The sequence below is a fragment of the Mustela nivalis genome, assembly GCF_964662115.1.
Source record: "Mustela nivalis genome assembly, chromosome: 7".
NCBI classification, from domain to species: domain Eukaryota; kingdom Metazoa; phylum Chordata; class Mammalia; order Carnivora; family Mustelidae; genus Mustela; species Mustela nivalis.
Genome location: NC_139026.1, coordinates 64,037,960 through 64,046,549, shown reverse-complemented (window position 1 = coordinate 64,046,549; position 8,590 = coordinate 64,037,960). Strand labels below are relative to the sequence as shown.

The 8,590-nt window shown below is 42.5% G+C and overlaps 1 protein-coding gene across 2 annotated transcripts in view; it reads right to left on the bottom strand.

Annotated features, from left to right (window-relative positions):
* The window catches only part of TMTC1 (transmembrane O-mannosyltransferase targeting cadherins 1), a 259,231-nt gene that overhangs the window by 121,578 nt on the left and 129,063 nt on the right, over positions 1-8,590 (bottom strand). The gene's annotated exons all lie outside the window — the stretch shown is intronic.

Sequence of the window (8,590 nt, the reverse complement as noted above, 5' to 3'; positions counted from 1 at the left end):
CAAAACTCAAGAGACATCACCTACCCCCGCAGTGCATATGAATTCAGATTGATGTTGCTACTAAACTCTTTAAAAACTATTTGAAATACTGAAACAGCACTGGAAAATTTCTGAAAATTAAGCATAAAGAAGCCACTTGGAATCACACCAAAAGCTAATTACATTTTAGGGGACTAGTTGAGCTAGCTGTAATCAGCAACTCAAGGTTTTCTATTAACTCACTGACTATGAATTACATTTTAAACTAATCACCTTGTTTATTTCTGCTAAAATTTCAAAAATGGAATAATCTGTTGCCTATCTCTGCCCTGCTGAGTTCTCTTTTTCGAAGCAGGAGGAAAACCAAAATGAATTATTTACCAATTTTCTACCATGAATTTCTGCTAACAAACAGGACGAAAGCCACTAGGACCTCTTGCCCACAAAATGAAAAGGGAAAACACAGGAATTCAGCTTGAACAATTCAGTCATGAAGTTGCGTTAACAGGCTGGTGACTATGGGAGATGGAAGGGGCGCCTTTTAGGGGTCAGGAGAGCATTTAATGGCACCTGCAAAAACTGGGTACCTCTTAAAATCTAAATCTTCATTTTTATCAAGAAAAAAATGAGTGTTGTAAGGGCAAACATATACACAGATTCTGTTTCTTGCCTTTGAAAAAAACGGTTTCGGCTAAGAAATAACATGAGCCTAACCTATTTCCTTATCCTAGGAAGATGCCTAGGAGAAGTACATAGGAAAAAATCATGCATTGCAAGCAGAAATATATAGCTCTTCCTTGTTTTATATAAAAATGTTATTGCTCAAAGGATCCTTCTTTCTCATTCCCTAAAAAGTCCTTCATTGTTTCGTAAATACAGGACACCTATTATATACGCACAGTCCTCTTGGGAGCAGCATTGGCTAACACTGTCAATAGACCGACCACAGTACAAACCACCTTTACCACCACTGTGGAGCACCCCCACTGCCCTGATTCTGCCTCTAGCTTCTGGGTTTTGGTGATCTGTCCTAAAATCCCTACACTGTCCCCTATTTTCTGCTCTTGAATTACCATTGATGCTTCAAAAAGGTCTCCGCAGTCTCACTGTGCCCCAGCAATAATGACAGGACTTTTTTAGGCATAACCTGCTTATTATCATTGTTAGCATCTTCTCCTTCCTCCTATCATCTTCTCCAGAACTAGCCACAGAAAGCTGCCTCTTGCACTACCCTTCTCCATAAACAGAACATCCTTCCTGGAATTCAAGAGATGTTGAGTGATTACTCTATGTACTTTTCTAGGTGGACAGGTAGTATCTGATCCCCTGTTCTTCAGAAGAGCATTTTCACAGCTTTGATGGTAAGAACGCATACACACATGACATGGTTGAGTAACTGTGAAATATAAAGATCAAATTTCAGTGGAGTTCTAAGAAATGAGAGATTAGTGAAAAATGGAGGATTTGGAGATGACGTCCTAGAATCTGCAGATTTTAACTGATAGAGATGGAAGATGGACAGTCCAGGCACAGCCCCCAAATGGCTTCAAACTGTACACAAACAGGACATTTTTTTTTAAGATTTTATTTATTTATTTGACAGAGAGAGAGGTCATAAGTAGGCAGAAAGGCAGGCAGAGAGAGAGAGGGTAAGCAGGCTCCCTCCGCTGAGCAGAGAACCCGTTGTGGCCTTGATCCCGGGACCCTGAGATCACAACCCAAGCTGAAGGCAGAGGCCCAACACACTGAGTGCCACCCAGGCACCCCAGGACACTTTTTGAGGACAGTTAACAATACGGGTCATATTAGAATACAGAATTAAAAATGTGTAATATAAAAATTTTAAAATGACTCCTGCTAAAATGTCCAAAAGGAAAAATATCATGACAGTGTTGGGCAAGGTTGTGGATAAATGGGAACTATGAAACACTACATAAACTGATGAAGCCCCTTTGGAGAATGGTGGGCAGCTTCATGATAGCACATTAAATGCACACATGATCTAGCAAGTCTACTCCAGAGTTTATATCCAACAGCACTGCACAGAGATGTTTCCCAAAAGACATTCACAACATTGTTCACAACTCTTAAAGGTCCGAAACTGGAGACAACCAGATGTCCATCTACAATAAAAGGACACATACATTGTAATAGACCCATTCAAAGGAAATCTATTTGGCAATAAGAATGAATGCAACTGGGGCACCTGGGTGACTCAATCTGTTAAGTGTCTGCTGCCTTCGGCTCAGGTCATGATCCCAGGGTCCTGGGATCGAGACCACATTGGGCTCGCTGCTTAGTGGGAAGCCAGCTTCTCCCTCTCCCACTCCCCCTGCTTGTGTTTCCTCTCTGTCTCTCTCTGTCAAATAAATAAATAAAAATAAAATCTTAAAAAAAAAAAAAGAATGAATGCAAGAACATGGGTGAACATCATCACAGTATTAGAGAACAGAAACAGAAGACACACAAGAAAAGGAAATCAGGGAAAACCATCTATAGACAAGGACCGGGTGATTGAAAGCAGGACCTGACCTGCAGGACACAGCGCTGGGGCAGAAAACCATAGGGCAACCCCAGCTAAATGGACTGTATAGATGGCAGTCTGTCATCTTCATCCTTTTGCTCCTCCATAACAGAGTAGAAGGCACCAGGACCTTCTAGGCTTTCCAGGACTGAGGTCCAGAAGTACCACTAAACACCTGTTGCTTCAGCACCTTGGAACAGAGATGGGAAGACCATTTCTGAACACTTAGTGAAACTGGAAAAGACATGTAAATGACTCTTGCCAGCTTCTCACTGCATTTATTTTAAAGTTCTAGTGGATTATAAGAACCAATGGTCTAACCAAACCTGGTCGATTAAAGGTAGGGCTATTTTGGGGTGACTGGGGGGCTCAGTCAGTTAAGCATCTGGGTCTTGATTTCAGCTCAGGTCACAATCTCAGGGTGGTGAGATTGAGCACCCTGTTGCGCTTCACACTGAGCCTGGAGCCTGCCTGAGAATTCTCTCTCCCTCTCCCTCTCCACCTCCATACCTCCTGCACTGCACATGCATGCTCACTTTCTCTGTCAAATAAACAAACAAACAAACAAATAAATAAATGTAGGTCTATTTAAAAAATTCCCATAAGAATCTAAATTCTTACTAAGAATTCTTATATTCTTGGGGCGCCTGGGTGGCTCAGTGGGTTAGAGCCTCTGCCTTCGGCTCAGGTCACGATCCCAGGATTCTGAGATCGAGCCCCACATCGGGCTCTCTGCTCAGCAGGGAGCCTGTTTCCTCCTCTCTCTCTGCCTGCCTCTCTGCCTACTTGTGATCTCTGTCTGTCCAATAAGTAAATAAAGTCTTTAATATATATAGATAGATATAAAAGAATTCTTATATTCTTATTAATTCTTTTCATTAAGATGGAAAACAAGAGTAAAACCAGGCTTCTCGTGAACCCAAAACAAGTGGCTACCATTACGCAAGGTAGCACCCTCCCTTTAGGTCACAGGCCTTCATCACAGCAGCCCCGTTCCTCCCTGTATTCCCTCCAATTCATGGGTTTCTTGGGCATCTGTTTGAGACTGAGACTGGAGCATGGCCCCCACCTCTCCTTTTCTCTTGTCTGTACACACTTGTCACTACAGTCTTCCTGGCTCTCTCTCAGGTATCCAGTCCCTGAGGGCAGCACCTGTCAGCTCGCCTCACCTTCTGGAACCAACTCTCACGGGCTGCTGAACTCCAGCCCTGGCCGACCCTTCCAGTTCCATTCTCTGACAAACCCTGCCTGTCACAGCCAGCTGCTAGGCCAAGCTGGGTCCCTCTCTGTGCTCCCACAGACTCACTCAGGCATACACACTGCCCTGTCCCTGGGTGTTCGTGTGTCTGCTGCCCCCTGAAAGCAGAAGCTCCTAGGGGCAGGGCTGTGTCTTGCGGATTGTTATTTCCCCAGCACCTCGTTCTTTAAATGGATGGATTTGGTGGGTTTTAAGAAATTAACCTGGTATCAGGGCACCTGGGTGGCTCAGTGGGTTAAGCCTCTGCCTTCAGCTCAGATCATGATCTCAGGGTCCTGGGATCAAGACCCACATTGGGCTCTCTGCTCAGCAGGGAGCCTGCTTCTCTCTCTCTCTCTCTGCTTGCCTTTCTGCCAGCTTGTGATCTCTCTCTCTGTCAAATAAGTAAATAAAATCTCAAAAAAAAAAAAAAGAAAAGAAAAGAAATTAACCTGGTATTAAAACAATACCTAAAAATCTGAAAATATTCCCATTTTATACTTTCATTTTTGGCCTGAGGCAAACACATAGCTTTATATGGGCCTACAAGAGATACCTGCTGGCTTTCCAGCTGTCCAGCCAGGTAGCTGAATGGTGAAGACTGAAGATTCTGCTTTTGGGTGGCCCCCTCAGCACCTAGCATGGGCTAGCTCATGCACACCAGCAAAGAGTGAGGAGTGTCTGAGGAAAGACATCTCCCCTCAATGTCACAGAAGCATCATTAAAAAGCTATGCCAGCCTTACATTTTCTTATTTTATATTAAACTACAATAAATACAGTGTAAATGAGAACTCTTGTTAGCATGGATAAATAAAAAAGTGAATCTGAAACATCATTAGATCTCTCTGACCTTTTTTTTTTTTTTAAAAGATTTTATTTATTTATTTGACAGAGAGAGATCACAAGTAGGCAGAGAGGCAGGCAGAGAGAGAGAGAGTGGAGGAAGCAGACTCCCTGCTGAGCAGAGAGCCCGATTCGGGACTCGATCCCAGGACCCTGAGATCATGACCTGAGCCGAAGGCAGCGGCTTAACCCACTGAGCCACCCAGGCGCCCTCTCTGACCTTTTTAATGTGCCATTAATACAGTTATTCTATTAGCAGAGACAGCCTCACTAGAGTAGAAAAAAAAGAATTTCAACATGCAAGACTGTCACAGCAGCAGCTTCTCACCCATATAATCTCTTTAAAAAAAAAAAAATAAGGTAAATAACACATTCTGCAAAAGAAATGCTTGGTTCATTTCTTACCTAAGGTCTTTTTCTTTCCGTAAAGCATTTAACAACATCTTTATTTCTCTCTCAGAGCACACTTTTGACTTCCACTGAGCGAACAAGTACTAATTCCTTACTATGCATCATCAAAGATTTCCAGATTTCCACAGAGGAATCCTATTGGTATACTAATGAACCACATCCAATAACATTAAAAATCCCTTAAACATGTACAACATTTTCTAGTACACCAAGTATCAGCACAGAAGGATTAGCTGATCCTCATACAATCTCTGCGAAGTGGGTATCAGTTTCATTGTTGCAGCTGGGGAGCAGCCTTATGGAGGCTGTGACTCGCTCAGTGTCCCACAGCAAATAAGACACTGTTTGTGGGCTTCACGTGGAATCTGCCACCCATTCATGCAGTCTCCCATTCTCACATCTTTATTGACGTAGAGAGGAAAGACAATGGATTGAATATTGGTTCTTCATGGAAAAGCCCCTGTCTGAGACCCTGACTTATTTCTTGAACAGGAAAGCCCAGATGAATTTCAGCTTTTCTATTAAACCAAAAACAAACAAACAAAACTCTAGCTTTCAGTTAAAGCAGGGCTGACAAAAACTTAAAGCCAGTGTGTGATTCCCTCTACAGAATACTCAACAGATAACTTACACTGAAACACATAGTTGTTAGAGCACTGCACAGCAAGAAATAGAGTCCTTAAATAAAAACCTTGGGCTTGGCATTGTATTTGTTATGAAAAGTGCACTCTGTCTTAAAGTTCCAGTGTTAGGCAAAAAGAAGAAAATCGTTTCTTTAGTTTTTTACCACTTTCTCAGGGATTTAATATTATAACAGAAACAGAAATGTAGACTTAAAGGCTTATAAAAGTTTTCTTCAAGAAGTAAAGTATCGAGGGGCACCTGCATGGCTCAGTGGGTTGGGCCTCTGCCTTCGGCTCAGATCATGATCTCGGGGTCCTGGGATAGAGCCCTGCATCGGGCTCTCTGCTCAGTGGGGAGCCTGCTTCCCCCTCTCCATGCCTGCCTCTCTGCCTACTTGTGATCTCTCTGTTAAATAAAATATTTTAAATTAAAAAAAAAAGAAGAAGAAGAAGTAAAGTATCGATAAGTGACCCAGAAAGGCAATTTCCAACAACGGAGGTAGCAAGTGTCACCTCGCTAAGGACCTCCTTAGTGTTAGGACCTCCTAATACAAGGTCCTGTTGGTTGCTAAAGCATGAAAGGAACAGCTCATTTTGCCTAGCTCATTTGAAACACATGATGCATTTAAAAATAATAATTTAAATTTGAATTCAATTTGTTCAGAGTTTATTATGAAATAGTTCTTATGCTCGGGGCTCCAAGAGCTATAAATATTAGGAAGACATACTGCCCTGAGGCTTTCACAATCAAAATCTAAAGTTCTGTTTGTGCCTGTTTTAAACTACCAACTCAAAATGGAAAGAGAACAAAAGCTTCCTTAGAAAGAAAATGCTGAGTTCTACATTCACCTTAGTATTTCTTATCTTGTTATTTTCCTACAAATACAAGCCTTAGCCTAGATTTCCAAACAGCAGAAACAGATCTACCCACTTAAGCAGATACATTCCACTTGCTTATCCAGGACCACATCTCATGAAAATACATGATGCTGGTAGTGGGCCTTTATATTTGTTCACTGAAAATCCCATTCTATTTATTTCCTGGACTTGAAAGACAACCATTTACAATATTATAAAGGCAATACTTCTTCCATCAAGCATACACAGCTTTACATCCTGTCCCCTTCCAATCTGTCAGATGGAAACTCAATTACTCGGGAGCAGCCATAGAAGAGGGGCCTTAATAGTGGATCATTGCGTTTTCTCTTCTGCAGGCTCCTGCCCTATGCAGAAGCCATAGTTAACTTGGGCTTTTGTTCTTAGGTTGAATCCAAGATTTACCAGACTGAATGTCAAAGGATCACATTTCTAAAGAGACTTAGATAGGGGCACCTGGGTGGCTCAGTGGGCTAAGCCTCTGCCTTTGGTTCAGGTCATGATCTCAGGGTCCTGGGATTAAGCCCCCCATTGGGCTCTCTGCTCAGCAGGAAGCCTGCTCTCCAGCCCCCTCCCCACCCGCCCTGCCGCTCTGCCTACTTGTGATCTCTTTCTTTCTCTGTCAAATAAATAAAATCTTTTTAAAATAAATAAATAAATAAATAAACAGACTTAGATAAACAGGTGAGTAACTCCTGGGCTAAAGGACGATTCCGAGACAGAATAAGGCACACAGAAACCTGTCCCATCACTTCTCAAGGGCAGTGCACCAAAACTGTGGGAGCAGAATCTCTGTGCACTGGACCACAGAACTGATACTCAGGGTGATTCCCAAGTGCTTTAGAGACACAAGCAGGTCTGGCAACCCAGTTGGAGTAAAATCATCAAGCCCCAGAGGGCTGTAGTCAAGGCACAATTTGGGGTGTTGTGAGCATCCATGGTCTTGGGCTCTAAAGGACGTTTGTTTAGATGGGACCCAAATTCGAAGTTAGTCTTCATACCCAAAGGTGGAGTGCAGTACAAGTCCTCCCACCACTCAGAATCAGCTGAACGAAACAGGAGTTGGCAGCTTAGAAGAAACTACCCAAACCAGAGGCAGAGGACAGCAGAGGAGGGCAGTGGGGGTGGGCTCCACACACCATTTATTCCTCGCCAGCACACTCATCCTTGGCCCTCCTCAGGCCAAGAGCCCAGTGCTTGGTCTAGGCCAGTGCTGTCCAATGGAAATACAATAAAAACATGCATCATTTCAAACTTTCTATGAGCTACATTAAAAAAGAATGAAACATGATAAATTAATTTTAGTAATATACTTTGTTTCAATGAATGTACTCAAAATATCATCTCAACATATAATCAGTATAAAATTTATCAGTGGTATATTATAAATTTCTTCTTATAGGATTTCATCTCTAACATCCCAGGCAGACTTTATTTATCCTCACAGCACACCTCAATTCAGACTAGCCACATCTGAAGTCCTCAGTAATGGTCTCATGACTTTTGGCTCCCATAGTGGGCATCACAGATCTAGACAATCACGCTGGCCCTCAGCCCCATCTTCTTCCTCTCCTATACTCAACTTGTCCCTGATTTTCAGGATTCCTGCTACAAAATCATGCCTCAATCCTGGGATAAAGGACAATTCTGAGACAGAAGAAGGTACACAGAAACCTCTCCCATCACTTCTCAAGGGTAGTGCACCAAAACTGCGGGAGCAGAATCTCTGTGCACTGGACCCCAGAACTGATACTCAGGGTGATTCCCAAGTGCTTCAGAGACATAAGCAGGTCTGGCAACCCAGCTGGAGTAAAAAGCTCTAGCTTTCCACTTTCCACTCTCAAATCCAATCCCCAAATTTCCCACATGCAAAATTTTCAATCCCCAAGTTGCTGAAATCACTTCCCTGGTATCTTTTTACATTTACTTTTATTTTTTGTTCCTGTTTCAGTACACGTCACTCTTTCACCTCTGGTAAAAAAAACTTCTGTCCTGGCCCTTGTTCCTACAGAAATTCCACATGGGATGAGAGGGACTGGAGGGATTTGGACAAAAGAGAACAAAATTTTCTTAAACTGTAAAATATTTTTAAAAAA